Consider the following 19,359-nt stretch of genomic DNA (forward strand, 5'->3'; position numbering starts at 1 on the left):
AACAAACCCAGCTAAAGAGCCACCCAAGATGAATCTCCATGTTTTAGCAAATGCAGCTGAATGGAGGACAAGTTAAATCTGCTGTATCTTAACTCCATGCTTAATAAGTAAACTTAGAACTCAGGTGATAAACTGTCATCTTCATGGAACAGAATAAAGTACATTTGGGTCCCTCAGTATCGTTTCATAAGTTTTTATTCTTAATTTCAGTGCCAGTTCTCATGTAACAGTTCCGAAAATTCTGCCATTTCTTCCTCCAAATCCCCAGCCTGAGCATCTACATGTTTCAAAGAAACAGAATCGACAGCTTTGAATGCTCAAATTCTCCACTGGCTATTCTGTTCATTACAGTTAAAATCCTTAATTATGTGATTTAAAGTTTCTTCTTGCCAAAATGTTCCTCTTACATTTTTTTCCTTTTTCTATCCACACTTCCATCTTTGCTCCCCGCCTACTTTTCTATCAGCACAATGTTTAATCTCACTTAAGGAAATAAAGCGTAACTCCAGCTCACATATAACTGGACACACTCCATTTGGATTTTCAGTTCCTTTAGACTCAACTGTCACGGTAAGTCACTGAGTGAGAATAGTAGAGTTTAAGCGTTAGCAGCACAGACTTTGGAGACAGAATCCTTGGGTAAATCCTTGTTTCCCTACTTACTAGCCATGTGACCTTGGACACAAAATAACCTCGCTGTTTTCAATTTCCTCATTTATAAAATAGCGCTGATAATAGCACCTACCTCACTTGGGCTGAGAATACTGCCTGGCATGTAGTAAGCATTATGTTAATATTAGATATTATTCAAAGCATCCTCAGAACACTAGCCAGGTCACAGATGTGTAAATTGTGTGGGAGAATTTAGCCCTGTTCACTTTTCCCAGTGTCTCCCTGCTCAGGGGAACCGGGGCCAGATGCTGTACCTCGAACCCTGATGGACAAGCATGGATAGTCAAACAGGTTAGAAAGGGTAACAAATAAAGCTAGAAGCTGACACAGGAGAAAGAGGAATGGCAGATGGTTGGTTCGAAACTGTTATGTATCCCAGAAAAGATCATGTTATTTTAATCCATTTCTGAGGGTGCAGACCTGTTGTGAGTGGGACCTTTTGATTAGGTGTGGCCTACCGCATTCGAGGTGGGACTTAATCCTCTTAACTGGAGTCCTTTATAAGTGGATAAAAGACAAAAAACAGAAAAACACCCAGATGAGCTGAGAGAGGAAGCCACTGTGGCCAGAAGCTGAAAGCAATGAAACTTGGGAGAGAAGGACTTCAGATGTCGCCATGAGTCTAGTACCTGGTAGAGGAGCCTGAGACTGCCAGCAGCCTTTCCTTACAGAAGGTATCCTTTTGATGCCTTATTTTGGACATTTTTCATGGCCTTAGAACTGTAAACTGTAAGTTAATAAATCCTTGTTGTAAAAGCCAATCCATTTCTGATATATCGCATTTCATCAGCATTAGCAAACCAAAACAGCAGATATGGGAGAAAATGAAGCATTTTCACTTTATCTATGAGGATTAGCAGTTACTGCCAGGCACAAGACAATACAGACCTCTGATTATTTATGAGTTTGTTTATTAGGAGGGACAAGGACATCATATCAAAGGGTGGCACACATCCCATGCAACTTTACTCACTACTCACTGCTTCCTACTCGGGTGAATCAGGGTTAAATACATGTATCATCTTTGTCACAGAAACATTGAACATGGGGTCACAGGACAGGTTATACAATTCTTCCTTTAAATGATAATTGATTATTTTTGCAAATGCTAATTATTACTAACATTAGTAGCTAGATCTACACAAACAAGGTCTCATTATTGAAGAGTTAGGTGGGTAGGGGAAGGAGACAGGAGAGAGGGCTGGAAGAGCTGTAAACAGGAAAAGAGACAAGGACATTGTGTTACATAAACCATTGTGATAACGATGTCTCTGCAAAAGCATTTTCCTCTTTTCAGTAATTCCAATCATGAATGCAAGAGAGAGAGAGAGATCCTATCAAGTTTGTGGGCAGCAAACACAGCTTGCCTGGAGAAAAGTCCCACTTTGCTCTCACACTGAATTTTGCCTGCAGGATGAAGGAGTTCAGCAGTACCAAACTCTATCGGCTAAAGGGAGAAAATTTCATGACTAGAACAGGCAATCCACCGCATATGAAACAGACCCTGTGACTGTTTCCAGTCACAACCTGTACCTTGTTCTCTTTCTCCTAATAAAAGTATGAAGTTGGGCTGGCTGCACCAGATTTTTAAATGTTTGTGTTAGCAAAACTTTTACATAAGCATTCTTCTTATCCATATCCACTGTTTTCATGTCGAATTTTATCAAATGTTATGGCCATCGCATAAAAATTTCATGAAGGAGAATGTACTTTTTTTTTAGTTGATTGTTGATATTACAGACCTTAAATTCTTCTGTCTACAACTCCTGTATCACTGCACAGACAATGCCAAGTGGGCAGAAAGTGTGCATAGGAAAAGAAGTAAAAATTAATTTTGCTTCCTGTAAAAGTTTTTATGGGAAAGGCAGTTTGGGTTACATGTATGGTTAGAGATGACAGGCTACCTGTGTACTTACTAGGGAAAGGGACAGGTAGTGTCCCTAGAGGTCAGATTTTTATTATTATCAATTACCTAATAAATTCTACTACCAAGACAGTTTTAAGCGAGAAGGAAAAAAATGTACCCTTCCAAAATTAAAAAATAATCTTTTGCAAATAAAATAGTGAAGAAACAAAACTGCATCTAATGTACCATTAACAATTAAACGGAAATCAGGTCCCTACATCTCTAAACAAGCAGGTTTATCTTCTGAGGTCCCTTTTCAGTCCTACAATGACATGCTACAATATTCTTATATGCATTCATTTCAGCAGTTTCACCTTAACCCTTTGCATGTAGTGTGCACATCAACCTGTTCCTTTTCCGGTTCATCCCTTCATCTGGCGAACATTTATTGTGTCCATTGTGGAAGACAGAAATGAAGACTTAGGCTCTGCTGTCAGGCACTCCTAGTCTGGTGAGAGAGACGAACAGGGGCGGTGATGAATCGTCTTCACAGGCGTCTCTTGGAGGTGTGGGAAGAATAATGCCAGAACCCAAATGAGGCTGTGCCTGAGCAGGCCTGGCGGCGGGACTGAGGATAACTTAGTAGGCAAGCAACTCCGAGGAATGGTTTTCTAAGTAAAGAAGGGGTGGGACTGACAGCAGAATACACAGGGTAAAAGGAAGGCTCATGCCAAAATACTGCCTCTTCTCCAAATTAGCATGGCGCTCCTGCCCAAACGACTTTACAGAGTGGTTTGCTCTTCCTGAATGGCACTGTTCCTGGTTAGACCAGGTTAACTCATTTCTGTTTCTAACTCCTACTTCTGTTTCTAGCTTCAGCTCAAGGGTCACCAACATTTAAAAGGCTTTCTGCATTCTCTGGCTTAAGTTACATGCTGCTTCTTAGTGATCTCCAAGGAATCTCGTGAAGACATCTACCACAGTTCACAACCCTGGGATATTGCCTGGGATATTGTTAGATCACTTCTCAGTTTCCTCACTGGACCATGGAACTCAGACTGCAGACCATGTATCATTCATCTTTGGATCACCTAGTGCTGAGCATATCCCAGGCACAAAATAGGCACTCGATAAATGTTCAGTGCTACCTATCTAGGTGATTTCTTGACAAGACATGGGGCAGCCCTAAAATAAACAAGTAATAGAAGTGCCTCTGGGTGGCTGGGAACAGAGGTGAAAGGGGCCTCGTTTTTCTCTAGATTTCCTTTGTTTAAACTTTTCTTATTATATAATATAACATATATACAAATAAAAAAAAGAAACAGTTTTCAAAGCACTCTTCAACAAGAAGACAGGACAGATCCCAGAGTGTGTCATGGGCCACCATATCATCATCTCAGATTTTTCATTCTAGCTGCTCCAGAGCATTGGAGGCTCTAGATATCCTTTTACACCTTTTAGATTTTGAACCATATGTACCTTTCCTATGCAGATATTAATTTAATTATAGTTTTCCATTTGTGTAAAAATAGAAATGTACTGAGTACTAACAACATGGGGGCCTTGGAGCTGTGAAGTCTGGAGGGAAAGACTAGAATGCAAATCACAGATGGGATGGTGAGTCTGCAGGGGGAGCCGAGGAAGAGAGGCCAAGAGACAGCTTCAAAGAAAATGTAACCTCAAAACCAGACTTCAAACATGAGTAGGGGATTGTCAAGCAGATGAATAGGAGAAGGACACTCCTAGTTTCCAGAGACAGTACATTCAAAGGTAAAGAGGGTGCGTGTGTGTGTGCGTGTGTGTGTGTGTGTGAGCTCTAAGTGACACAGTGTTGTCTTGAGAATGGGTTGGGCAGGGTGGAAGGAGATGAAGTGGAGGCCAGAGAAAGATGTAGTAGCTATGACAACAGAACTTGTATAATAAGCTAAGACATTAGATTTTAGTGCCATAGGGCAGCCATTCAACACATCAGAAGAGGAATGCTGAAATTAGACGTGTGCTTCATAATAAACATGGACACAGATTTGGAGGGGGTGAGACCAGAAGCCTAGAGGCTGAGACAAAGGCTCTTTCTTCCCCATGCTCATGAGACCCACCGGGAGCTTCTAAAGCAAGGCCCTCACTCCTTGTGGGCCTGATGCCTCCTTTCATAACACACATTTTAACACCCTTTTTACTGTCCAGATATAGAACTCATAGATAATACAAGCCTCCTATGCATAATTGTAAGAAAATAACCACTGCATGAAGAAGACAAAAGTATTTCAAGAAAAAACATGCATTTTATTAAGCAACTACTCAAACAGGATGATGCTAAGTGGTAAATGAGGTAGGCGGGTGCTTGCATGTATATGTCAAAGTATCTTGAAAGCCACTGCTACAAAAGATGACAGATTCAGCTGTGTTGTATCGGAGATTCTAATATCAGGAGTAGCACTGCTGTTAGTGACAAGACTTCCTTATTTTATTGGCAAAATTTAAAAACATATATAATCCTTTTTCCTTGATTTATACATTAGTTGATGCCTAGAATATTTTCTTTTATCAAAATCGATCAAAATGTTTCGTGCTTACTTGTAAAACCAGTATTTATATGTACCGTGTTTATCGTGTCATTTGCGTCTGATTGTATTTATATGTCAAACAGATATTAAGGCTTGGAAAATCACAGTGAGGTGGCTCACTCACAGGAGTGTCTGATGGGCCTCTCTGTCCTCACTCACACAGGGTTGACAGTGTCACATTCCTGGCCATTACCCGCTAGACTTAACAGGACTCCCTAATCGGTGTGAAAACCAAGAGCCCCAAAGGATTTCCAAAATGTCCCCAGGGCCTGATACTAGCTTCTGATGAGAATTACTGCTTTAAAATGATCTCTGGCTAGGTCTCAGGCCAGAACAATTAAATCAGCTCTTTGTCAAAGCTCCCCAGGTGATTCTAACTCCAGCTTTGGCACTTTGGGTCTAAAGCAGCTTCTCCCAAAGTGTGTGGGAATATCCTCTCACATGGGAGATTACTTTAGGACATGAACAGGGCATTTGATAATATTTCCCCCCATAACTGGGAAGTTAACTTCTTTTGAATTCTCTTTCAATCCTTCTGAGAACATTAAGGAGAAAAATCACAGCTTGTTAGTTGTTTTTAAAATCTGTCAAACACTTGCTAACATTCCACAAAACTGAAGAGGTCAAGAAGATCTAGGCATATTACTGACTTGTGTTCATTGTACGTATTTTCACACTGATCTTCTATTTATGGCAAATCATAAAGGTGTTCTACCTTTAGGGATGATATTAACATAATACAATTATTTGAAACGAGTTGATTGAAAGAAAAATACTAAGTCATTAAAAATATCTTTGCCATGACACTGCAGGAAATATCCCCGAAGTGGAGGAAGAATCCTGATTTGGGGGACCCATTGGTTTAGAGTAGGAAGAAGAGAGGCTGGAGTATTGGGGCCATCAAGTAGACCCCTGAATGGGCAGGTGTTGGCGTCTACTCCTCTGGCTCGATTGGCTTCCATACTGATATGCTAGGAAGGGGTCGACAGTTGGAACCACTTTTGGGGTTAATGGTAAAGAGCAGGAGGCTGGGAATGTCTTTCAACTGTCTTAGAACCAGGCGACCAGAGGGAAGGACTATAAAGACTAGATGGATTTCTTAAGACATTCTGGAGTAACTTCAGGTTTGTTATTTAAAAATCTGTCTCCACCTTCCAACCACATTGATATATTTCCATTACCAATTTCTGATTTTTATTTCCATATAGTTCTTAAGTCCATCTATTTCTTACCCTCTTCTGCCATGCCCACGTCCATCTATTTCTTACCCTCTTCTGCCATGCCCATGCTACATCTCCTAAGGAGCTATGACAGTGTCCTCCTGGCCAGTCTACTTGCCTCCATTCCTACCTTCTTCCAATCCATGTCTTCATATTCTCAAACAATCTTTTCAAACTCAAGTCTGATTATGTACCACCCCTGCATAAAATCCTTCAATGGGTCAATGGCTCTTTACTGTTCTTGAGATAAAGCTCACAGAGCATACATAACCCTTAAATTTCCACCTTCTGGCTTGGGTTTGCCTTATCTCTCTCCCCTTATCTAAACTACCACCTCCTCCTTTTCCTCTCATTCTGTGTTCATGGTGATCTTTCAGTGATGTGAATTTCTCCCCTTCTACCACAGGACCTTTGCACATGCAGTTACTGCAGCCTGGACATCTGTGCCCTCTCCACCAAATTAGCTCCTAATTAGTTTTTCAGCTCTTAGTTCAAACATAACTTTCTCTGGTTAAGCTCTTCATGGTCTACTAGTGAGTGCCTGGTGTGTTACCCATCCATCGAGAAATGGCAGTGATTGCTCAGCTTTTGCCTGTGACTGCCATGCAGGATGCAAACCCAGAGCTGCTACAGCTTTCAGTTTACTATGGGAACTAGATGAGGCTGGGATTTCATGTGCAGTTACCTTACTCTAATACAGATTTCTATATGAAATTACCTTGAATCAATCTTCTAATTCAAATTTCTAGGAGAAATTATCTAATCCGAATTTAGAAAGCCAAAAACCAAATGGAACGGGTCAAATAAAACATGTTGTGTTCTGAATTCAGAGATGAGCAGCCAGGTTGCAATCTCTGCTCCAGTGTGTACTGACTTTAGCCAAAGACCAACAAAAATAAGCATCAATTATTGTGTACTTACTGTCCTGGGCTCTTTCTTTAAAGTATTTTTGAATGTGTGCATGTGTTTAAGTTTTAAAGCATATTTTAGATAATATAATAACAGTAATTATAATACAATTTTATAGTGTTTTTACTTAATAAACCAGAGCATCTATTGGATCTTTAAAACAACAGCGTACTGTAGGTAAGGCAGGTAAATTTTATTTTTAAGGAAATTGGATTCAGAAAGATAGGGATCTTGAACTCAGTTATTGTTATTATAGCTTGGGATTATTTTAATTTCCAGTATAAAACACTGGCTCAATTGTCATATTTTTGCCTTACCCTTTTAGAGAAAACACTATTGGTAGATATATTCTCTAATATGCAGCACTGTTATATATATATATATATATATATATATATATATATATATATATATATAACACACTGCCAGGGAGATTTACAACCCTGGGAATCATGTACCACGTTGGGGGGGGGGTGGAGGGCAGTGAGTTCACCTGCCGAGTTGGCTTAGGGAAAGAGGCCACATCTGAGCAACAAAAGAGGCTCTCTGGGGTGACTCTTAGGCATAATTATAAGTAGGCTTAGCCTATTCTTCTCAGGAAAATGCTTCCTAGGGGTGAACCCCAAGATTGATGACTCAGCCTGTTGATTTGGTTGTCCCCACTGCTCAAGAGTATACCAGGAATTTTCCAAATGGGGAAGCTGAATATTTCCTCCTTTCTACACAGTCCCCCAAGGGGACTGTGCAAATACTTCTTCATTCACTGCCCAAATTACTCTGGGGTATTTCAGAGCATCACACTAACCGGGATAAACCAACAAGATCCAAGTACTTACGGTGTTCAACTAAACTGACCATATAGGTTAAATTAGATAATGTGCTACCCAAAATATAAATTTTGCACCAAATAAACACCTCTCCCTTTGGTCTCAAAAAAGTTGAAGTTTTAAAATATAGAAGATATCATCCTTTACCTTGTATTCTAATCTACCTTAGACCTATCCAGATCAGCTTTATTCTTTACTCAAGTTGAAGTCTGATTCCTTTTTTCAACTTTTTAAACACTTCCTGTATGGGATCATGCTGATTTTCATAGCTTTGGAGCTCTAACTCTGAGTCTTATGAGTCACATAAATATCCGAAGTTTCAGGGAATGACCCGGTTATATATAAACAGCTCAGTATCTCAGAATTTAGTAGTAACAGTTACAACTTCTGAATATACATGACTGCTTTAAGAGCTTACAATCTAGGAGCCTTTACAATAGGCCCCAACCTGATAACCCATGTTCTCGACTTCAGTTCACTGAGGTTTTATATTACAGCTAGTCTATATGAGTGAGGCATGATAATATTTGTCTTTTGTTTTTGACATTTCATTCAAAACACTTGTCCTTAAGGTTCATTCACCTAGCTGACTGCCTCGCAACTTCATTTCTTCTTGCAGCCGCTCAGTAGTCTGATGTATGTATACACACAGTTCTCCCTTCCATTTCTTAGTTGATGTACCTTTAGGCCACCTCCATCCACTGCGAATCATGAACACTGCCGCCCCCTTAAAGTATTTTATTCCCTGGGAAAACAGTGGTTCAAGGATGCACAGGAGGAAAATGGTGGAGCTACACTTCAACATCAGGTTGTATGACTAGAAAGATCCCATCCTTGAGAATGGCACTAACTAGCTCCTGGGTGGAGCAGACCCGACGTGTGGCTTGGATGTTATTAAGTGAGTCACAGCCTAAAGACCAGACTCCAGGAGAAGGATCTGAGAATTTGAAACAAGGCTTTTGTTCATTCTCTCTCTCTTCCTTCCAACCCAGACATACATGCACACAAGCAAACACATCTAATATATATATCAGGTACCATCACCTACAGCAATTTGGTGACTTAAAGGAACCCAGGAAGAATCATCTTACATTTTCAGATCATACAAAATAGAAAGGCTGAATGATTTTTTTTCTGGCATGGTTAGGCACCAGGAATTGAACCCGGGTCTCCAGTATGGCAGGCGAGAACTCTGTCTGTTGAGCCACCATGGCCCGCCCAAGATTGAGTAATATTTTGATGGCTGAGTCAGGATTTAAAAAGATTTAGCCAGGTATAAACAACTCATTGAACTTGATACGGGAAACCTGGTAGAAATAAATGTAAAGTCCAGTAGCTACGTTCAATTAATCACTCAGGATCTATAAAACAGCAGTAGATGTAAAAGACCCATGGATTTTAGCCAAGCACAAATTCTGTGAGCCCACCCCATGGAAGTGAAAGGAGATTGTGGTGGACGGTTGTGAGGTGCCTGTTACCTCCACCTCCTCCAGTTCATGCCCCTGAGAGTGGGCAGGGCCAGCGACTCGCTTCTAACTGACAGAATTTACAGCCCAAACGGCAGGATGTGATCAAATTACATAAGATATTTACTTCCACTTTGCTAGGGACTCTCTCACTTGCTAGCTTTGAGGAAGCAAAGTGGCCATGCTGAGAAAGCCATGCAGCAAAGAGCAGAGGTGGCTTCCAGATGAGCCAACGTGAAACCCAACAGCCTGCAAGAAGCTCCATCCTACCAAGCACCATGTTGAGCCTGGAGGCAGAACCTTCCCAGTAGAGTCTCCAGCCAACACCTAGACTGAGGCTTTGTAAGACCCTAAAGCAAAGGATCTAGGCCTGACTCTTGACTGACTTGCAGAAATTGTGAGAAAATAAATGTGTGGTGTTTTTTTATGCCACTAAGTTTGTGATAATATTGTTATAAAGCAACAAACAACCAATGCAGGTTTAATTATGAACCATACCATATACTGGTTAGAGCACATCTGGCTTAATATTAATGCATATTAAGAGGGGCAAAAATAAATGGTGTTTTTTTATAGAATATACCCAGAAACGACAGGGCATTGTGGACCCATGCCCCATGAAGGTGGCAGTTCTAGGAATGTTTGCCTTTAAAGAGAAAGATCTTGTGAGAGACACCACCTCAAATAAAGGAAGCACTGCACTGTGGATAGGGGACTGACTTATTCTGTGTAGACTCAGATGGAAACAAGGACCATTGAGGAAAAATATTAGTATACAGCAAAGAAGGGCATTCTAATGACAAGAGCTGTATAAAATGGAAAGGGAAGTCTTGAAGGGTTAAGCAGAGCTGCAGGTTGTAAGCAGGCTGGACTGCACCCCATTCTACATTCAGATATAACAAGGAGCAAATTCTGCTTCCATAAACACATGATTATATGCACTAAGATTCTGCTGCTAATACAACAAATAGTTTGGATGATAAGATGAGGTTATACACATACAGCTACCTTTGCTTTTACGTCACTGTAATTATAAGTCAAGGGGTAGGAAGAAATGAGCTGTTAAGCAAAAGGTTACAATTTGAAGGATGGCAGAGAAAGTATGGATGTACTCTTTCCTTTGTCGTTTTTATCCAGAGTAACATTAATGGTAATTCTTTTTCATGGAGCCAGCATGGAAATTACATGCTGATATTGGAATACTTCCTAGTAGCAAGACAAGCAAGATGTGTGTGTATAAGATATAACACACATTTCTTCCCTTCCATCACTTTCCAGGCTTACCTAAACTAAAACTCTGTAAGGGGTTAGAGGGTTCTGATTATTTTTGACAAGGGTGTACAGGTTGGATGTGGGATTATAAAAATGGCTTTAAAATCCTAAGATTCTGGGCTGTGTTTTGGCAGAGCAGCAGAACCAGTAGTGAGGTCTGCAGAGCAGTCAGCTCCAACTGAGGCCAGCAGGGGGAACCCTTGGATTGGGAAAATGAAAAGCTGCTTAACTATTTAACCAGCAGCTAAGCAAAAGGTGCTTGGATTAAATGAGAGGGTGTTTCCAAAATATTATGCAGAATGTTCAACATAGCAAAGGCTTAGATGAGAAGGAACCTCGTAAATCAAGGACAGCTCTTGAGTTTTATTTAAAATAAGTCCGATTTCACCTGCTAGAAGTAAAGACATGGCTTAGGGTTCTCAAACTTGGCGGCACGTGGGAATCATCTGGAAAGCATTAAAATACACCGATGACTGGGACCCACCCCACAGATTCTGATTTAATTGGTTCAAGGTTCAGCCCAGGTCTGTGGGATTTTCTAAACCTCCCTGGTGATTCTAACATCAGGCAGGGTTGGGATCACGGACTAGCCCAATTTAACTAGGCAATCTCTTGGAGGTCTCGCAGTTCAGTTAGATGGTTTGTAGGTTTTTTTAAAAAGGTCTATGGTCTGGATCTAGAGGTCCACAAAAGCTTTCCTGTAGATGAATGAACAAAACAAACATTAGACGATAACGAAAAAATAAATTGGAAATCACTCCAAAAAGTAGTCTTAGTTGGCATTAACTGGGAAATTCTGCAGTGAAAACAGTTCATTTAAAACGCGTTTTTTCCCCCCCTTTTTTACTCTTCTCCTGCTGTTTCTATTCTTTGTCTCCTAGTCCCTGACTCCTTCTTCGGTTTCACTCTCCTCTCAACCACTTTTCTCTTCTCTCCAGACCGAGTGATGTTATTGTGACAAGGCTTCAGAATGTCAGTTCCCAGCTGTGCGCTGTGGGAGCCACAGGGACAGAAGGCATCTCCTCACAGCCCGAGGCTGGAGGCTGCAGAGGCTGGAGGGCGGCACTGCTGCCAAACAAGTGCTGCAGAACAGGCCTGACTGCCCGAAGCAGTGTCTCAAACTGGACCGGGCGGAGTGGGCTGGGGGGTTGGAGAGGAACTTGGAGACAGGAGCACTAGCTGCCAGAGTGTGGTCCATGGACTGGCAGCATGAGCATTGCCCTCAGAAGCTCTGCTCCCACCCCTGACCTGGTGAATCAGAATCTACATTTCCTTATCCCTGACCTGGTGAATCAGAATCTACATTTCCTTAAGATCCCGGGCTGATTCGTGTGTATGCTGAAGTTTAGAAGCCTGCTTTCAAGTACTCAATATAACTGGATTTTTAGACCTAAAAGGCACAAGAAATGGAGAGGAAGGCATAGCTACAGGTATACCTATAGAGCACTTATGGTAAGATTATTAAAACGCACTTGGAAATGAGGGGTTGTGGGCAAATCTCCGGTTTGGTGCGGATGGCTCTCATCAGGAGCGGCTGCAGAGAGGTGGCTCAGCACTCTGTAAGGCAGGGAGCCTCCATCAATCTGACAGTCAGATGTCTTCTAGAGCAAGAGATTTCAGCTCATTTCAAGACGTCGGCAGGGCATAAATAATGAAGACATCCCTGTTTCATACACTGCCGCTCTTTACTTCTGCTACAAACTTCAGGTCAATTAAAACTCCACGACTTTTAAATGGACAGCACAATACTACCTAATTGTAATGTAATTATGTTAAAACACTGAATGAAGCTGCATCTGAGCTATAGTTTTTTTTGTTTTTGTTTTTTTATACATTTTTTGTACTTTTTATTTTTATTTTTTTCTCTATATTATCATTTTATTTCTTTTTCTGTTGTCTTGCTATTTCTTTTTCTAAATCGATGAAAATGTACTAAGAAATGATGATCATACATCTATGTGATGATATTAAGAATCACTGATTGCATATGTAGATGGAATGATTTCTAAATGTTGTGTTAGTTAATTTTTTTTAATAAAAAAAAAGATGTAAAACTCCACGACTATGTGGAAACGAGAATTGAGCCACTCATACAGATGTTCAAGGCTTTGAATTACTTGGGGCTTTTATACCAATATTCTATAGCCTTCATTTCAGGATTTGGAATTCACCTTTAGGGAGAACACAGGTTGACCTTTCATTTGCCTAAAGGCTTCACGGACTTTTCATGACAGCAACCAGGCAGGTTTTAACTAGTTGAAAGGCAGCTGGTTGGATACTCCAGATATAAGATTTAAACATTTTAATAAATTTAGTAAACAACCCCCCCAAAAAAACTTCTATGATTTACACACGTCCAAACTGATCACCATCTCCTTTTTCTTGAGTTAAAGTAGTTTTATTATTAAATCAACATCTACTGTGTGCAAGGTCACAGTATAAAATGCATAAACATACTACTCATCCTCTAAATTCTGCAGTAATATTTTAAATATTCATTTTGATTTCATTAAAATTAAACATGACAAAGATACTGAACTCATAACTACTATGAAATCTTAATATCCTTAGGTGTGGTCCAGAAAATTTTACTATCTTTGAAAACAGGTTAATGAGTATGCATTATTTTCCTGTTGCAGTTGTAAAAAAAAAAAGCTTACCACAAACATGGTGGCATAAAACAACAGAAATTTTTTCTCTGATAGTTTTGGAGGTCAGAAATCAGGCTCAACTAAGGTGATGATGGGGCCACGGTCCCTCTAGAGGCTCTATGGGATAATCCATTCTTTGCTCCTCCCGGTTTCTGCTGGCTGCCAGCATTCCTCAGTTTTGGCCACACCACTCCACTCCATCTCTGTCTTCACATCACATTTATTTCCAGACATGTGCTTTCTCCTCCAATGTCTGAATAAAGTCTCTCTCAGTCTCCCTCTTATAAGGACACTGGCAATTGGGTCTACCTTGATAATGCAGGATAATCTCCTCACCTCAAGATCCTTAACCACATATGCAAAGACCCTTTTTCCAAATAATTTTCAGGTTCTTGGGATTAGGACCTAATATCTTTGAGGGGCCTGCTATAGAGTAAGCCTGCTACAGTCTACTACAGAGTAAAATTACTATTTACAAAATATTATTCATGAAGGATATTCAAAATAGTCATTACATATATCAAACATAGAAAGTGAACAGAAAAAGCTATGGAAGCATACCTATTTACAGCAATAATATCACAAAAGCCGTTTTGTTGCTTGCGATTTTACACCTGTTATGGTATGAGAGCTGCACATCAACCCAATGAGAGAGGCCAATAAGTGTTATTTTGCAGATGAGAAAACTAGTGCAAAGTGAGGAACAGGCTTAGAATCCTCAGGAGGAGAGGAACAGAAGCAGTACACAACCCAGATTTCTGACCCTTTGTCTGGTGCCCTCCCTCTTGTCACTCCGATGTATTCAGTGAAATATCATGATCAAGTCTGTTCTTTCATCTCGCTTGACTCCTAAAGCAGTTTATGGCTGCAAAGCCAGGAAAGACTCTGAAAGAGTAAAACTGCGTGGTCTGCCAGCGACCTCCCCAGCTAAGCGACCCCCTCTGTCCCGGCAGGACCGCTGTGCTTCCAGTGACCTACAGGACATACTTAGTGGGCTTTCAAGTCAAACAGTGACATTCCACATAGCCATTTACTATGAAAACCATTTTGTCTTTTTTTTTTTTAACATGTCATTCATTTTTATTCTACCCTGACACAGGTAGCAGAAATGGTGATCCCTCAAACCAAAGAGAAAAGAATATATATGTCATTTTTCTCTTTGGATCAGGAAGATCAGAATTTTGCTTTAATTAGTATAATAAGTACCTACGAACTTGCTATCCCAGAAAAGAGTAGGACATTTAAAAGAACATATATTTAGCCCTATGGCTCAGCCCCCACGCAAGCTCACCCCACCCCCACCTGAAGAAAGCTCTACCCTGAATCACATTCATTACTCTCTTCCTTTCCTTCTTAAATAATTTTATTGTCCACATAAATATTATAAAAAGGATATTTTAATTTTAATTGTGTTTAATTTATATTAAGGTTACAATGCTTTTAGGATTTTTTTTTCACTCAATATTATATTGCATAAAACTCTTGCATGGATATTTCATTGTGTGAATGGAAAATTATTCATCCACCCTCCTGTTGACTGGGCATTTCTGTTGTTTCTACATTTTCACCCATGAAATAGGAAAGAAAACTGCATCCCCTAAAAGTGGAAATTAGAAGGCTCAGTAGCAATCTTATCATCCCTTTACCAGTATAAAATTCCATAATGCAAAAAATAAAATATTGGCACCTAAAATGGAGTAATGTTCCAATAGCTTGGGAGCTGTTTGGGACTCACAATATATTTTCCCAAAGAACCCATTCTCTACATAGTAATTAGTTCCCTGGCTGATGCACAAAGAGCTGTTTAGTTCACAATAAGCCAATAAAGCACTACAGAGCCAAACCATCATGCACAATTGTGTTTCCCAGAGAAAATGCATCCACCGCGGTAATCACAGCACCAAACTGAATGAATATCAGCGTCAGGACAGGCTCCTCTTTTCTCTCCCACAAGCCTTCCCAAGCGCTAGCCTACAGCAGCTGCTCCAGCAACCACAGCAGGCTGGCCTGAGGCATCCAAACCCAGGGAGATGCTGGAAGGGAGATCTGAGACCAAGAATGGAAAGAGAGCTGTGACTCGGACGAAGTGTCAGGGAAAATAGTAGACAGGATAAAAAGTTGGTAAAAAAGCGAATGGGTGTTTCTCTACATTTTTAGCACTGGTCAACAGGGAGCAATAGCAAAATGATACCTGCAGGGTGTCTCCACCAATTTTCTTTCTTTTCTTCACTCACCTTTTATCCGTTTTTTCATGGAGGAACTGCCTGCACTCAGCATGGGCCCTGGAGGGCAAAATATGGGGCTCATGGAAGAGGTGAAGCGTATTGAAAGGTGAGCCCCTTGTGGGTGAGGGAGTGGTGGGGGCTGGAGGGTGGGACAGAGCCTCCCTGCGCTCCATCTGTAAGACTGCTCCTGAATTGGGAGTATGTAGGTCAGAGCCTGCCTACTGAGAGGCTGGCCAGACATTTACCTGTTCTAAAAAAAGATGCTGTTATCTGTCAAGCTTTCTTTCAATGGGGTATACAGGGATGTATGAGTTACAATTAAATTTCTAACTGTACTGGCAGAAATTCCGGTAAAAAATTTAGATCAATATAGTTCCACAGAATGTGCAATATCTGCAATATTTTATTAAAGTTTCTGCGATTGTGTACACACTATTAGGTACATATAATTTCAGTGGGTTAGTATATTGTTACGTATTTATTCATTTGTCCATAAAAAGTTACCCCCAGTCTATATATATTTACCAAGGACTGTGCTACAAGCTGGGATAAGATATGGAAAAGGCAGTCCCTGACAAAGGGTGAGCCCCATCAACACTCCAGCTCCAGGTCCACAGGGCCTCACCAGGCCTATTCTTTTTTCTTTTAGTTTTTTTTTTGTGTGTGTGTGTATGAAAAATAACATAAATACAAAAGAGTAAATTTCAAAGCACACTGCAACAATTGGGTGTAAATCAGATTTCAGAGTTTGGTATGGGTTATAGTTCCACAATTTGAGGATTTTCCTTCTAGCTATTTCCAAGACACTGGAGACTAAAAGAAATATCAATATAATGATCCAGCAATCATACTCATTTGTTAAATCCTATCTTCTCTGTTATAACTCCTCCTTCATCTTTGATCTTTCTCCCACTCTTTAGGGGTATTTGGGCTATGCCATTCTAACTTCTTTATGTTGGAAAAGGCTGTTGATAATATGGGATGGGGGACAGAACTAGTTGATGTTCTGGAGAGGCTGGCCCCTATGGGTTTCAGGACTTCTCTGGCCTAGGAACCCATTTGAAGGTTGTAGGGTTCTGGAAAGCAATCATAGTGCATGGACTCTTTGTTGAATGTCAAATAAACCCCAAGGTGTTCTTTAGGGTTGACAGAAATGATTCTGATTGGTCATTGCAAATCATGATAAATGGCAATATTGAGCTGAAGCCTGTTTAAAAGTAGCCCCTAGAGTCGCCTCTTGACTCTATTTGAACTCTCTCAGCTCAATATTGGTCAGGAAGGCCCTCTCGATCCCATGGTGCCAGGGCCAGGCTCATCCCTGGGAGTCATCTCCCAGGCCTCCTCTTGACAAGAGCAGAATCTCCCACCTCTGCCATGTGACACTTTCTTGGCAAACAACATGCAAACCTACAGGTTGATGGTCATCCATAAATGGGCTACTTATTCCTAACAGCCTCAGTGGGTCAATTTGGTATTCATAAAATTTGATATTCATAATCTAGAATAAGTTAGTAGAGTTGAAAATGAAGCATTCTCCCAAGACTCATGGCTGCCACTCAAGTGCCAACAACTCTGAGATGCTCCGAATGACACTGGCACATCAAGAGGGATAGGATTTCTGCAGTACTTTGGACAACAGTGAGCTATGGGATCATCATCAGTGTCACAATGAGCAGGTTCTTTCAATTGCTATTACTTTTAGTTTTAAATTATAAACTAGCATCAATTTAGCTTCATCATCATCAGCCAAAATTACTGTGAGCTATCTGGTTAACTTCACAGCATGTTTCAATGATTTCACTATGATGCATAGTGCAATGATGCACTATGATTTCAGCATCAACAGCAAAGAAATTGACATTATGCGGTGTGGGTTATCAATGAATCAGCTAAGAGTCGCATGCTAAACCAGACCTACATCTAGGTATACCAAGGAAAAGAAAGTGAGAGCCTGAGCTAGAGGAGCCCCCGGAGAGAAATACACAATTTTGTAATGTCGTAATTAATCCTGTATCATCATAATTTGGAAAGAGAGTTTCAAATGTTCGAAGGAAGACACAGCTGACCCTGCTGTGTTGGAAGGGGTTGGAAGGAGGCAGGGAGCTTCACCATATATGAATACGGAATGTTCTGTAAGGAACAATAAACCCTAAATGGGGAGCCCTGATTTATGCAGAGCTTTACAAATGGCATATAAAACAGGATGCATGACTTGCCAACGGTTGCCCTGCTAATGTGACTGGTGAGACAGTAGAGAGGATGGTCTCCGGACTCTAGTGATATTCCCATTAAATTATGCTGTAAAATAATTTAAGCATATATGCTGATCTTTTTGCTTACATTTTTATTTTTATTTTTTTATTCTTCGTCAATTTACATATGCTGATTTTTGACCAAGAACTTTATCCTCAGACAAAGGATAAAGTATAGATTAAAGATGCTTATTCAAATCAATAGTTGGGCCAAAATTGGGTGTATCTTTTTCTTCTCCATCATATTTCTATAAAACCACACTGTTTTATTTCTTTAAAAGCTGCTTGTACTCTGGATTATCAGTACATCACAAAATATTGCCAAAACAGTTTATCATTTTCAGTAAAGGATAAAGTTTCCTCAAACTCATTGGATGACACAAAGAGTTGACACAGCATGACTCCTTACACAGCTGCTCTTCCTCTGATCTCTCAAGAAAGTCAGCTTCTCTTTCTCTCTCTGCTGAGCCCCTGCTCTCCTGCTGACAGTTACGGGGGAGAAAAGACAGCCTTCCAAGCCTGCCTGCCAACAACACAGGAGCAAAGGACCAGTTCAACCAAGGTGCAAAGCCTTCTAATGATCACATTCACTAAAAAGGCAGGTAACACAGTCCTCTGAAAAGAACTCACCTAGATTTTTAATTTTCAGCTCCCATCGTCTTGCTGTTTCTTGTGATTAAAACATACTCACAGTGGAACTGCCTAACAAGTTGAGGAAAAGAGGACAAAGGTGGGGGACATTTTTGAATGATAAAGTTAGGATTTTCACTAATGGTGTTGCTGCCTAAGAGTCCTGGGGGCTTTTACTACATATGAAATTAAATTTAAAGAGGAAGCAAATGTTCACTGCCAGTCTTATTTTCCTATATATTGCTTCAGAGACAGTACACAGGCAATTGGCTCAGATTCTTAGTTTTACAAGATGGTTCCCAGTAGATGCATTTTCAGACAACAACATAATTTTCAAACAGAGCCACTCGTGCCTTTCTTTCTCTTATTAGCTTTGTCAAAAGCAGGTAACAGCAAAATGATCAAGGTCACGCATAGTCCCTTAAAGTACCAGACATGGGTCCAAGAAAATCAGTCATTTTCAACACTTTCTCATTCCATGTACCATATTTGCACGAGTGCAATTTAATGAGACTTAAGTCGTAAAACTCACTGTCCTCTACAAAGTTATTCACTGAGTTGGCCTTAAACCACAATGACAGTCAAAGTTTTCCCAAGTCGTCTTTTAAAAGTTCCTTTTCTATCTTTGGACAATCCCCTGGTAGAAATGCATCTCTACCTTAATAGGGTCCTCTGTGACAGACTTCAGAAATCAGAGATCTGAGCAAAATGGAGGCTACCATTGTGGTACGGTGCAAGGAAATCGAATTCTTTTATGGCATGTTCATACTGTTATGGCATGTTCATACTATGAAACGATATTTGGTTACTTTACAAACCTGCATT

At 40.4% G+C, this 19,359-nt stretch overlaps 1 protein-coding gene across 5 annotated transcripts in view; it reads right to left on the bottom strand.

Annotated features, from left to right (window-relative positions):
• The window catches only part of CDK14 (cyclin dependent kinase 14), a 653,719-nt gene that overhangs the window by 136,235 nt on the left and 498,125 nt on the right, over positions 1 to 19,359 (bottom strand). The gene's annotated exons all lie outside the window — the stretch shown is intronic.

This window comes from Tamandua tetradactyla, chromosome 1 (genome assembly GCF_023851605.1).
Source record: "Tamandua tetradactyla isolate mTamTet1 chromosome 1, mTamTet1.pri, whole genome shotgun sequence".
NCBI lineage: Eukaryota > Metazoa > Chordata > Mammalia > Pilosa > Myrmecophagidae > Tamandua > Tamandua tetradactyla.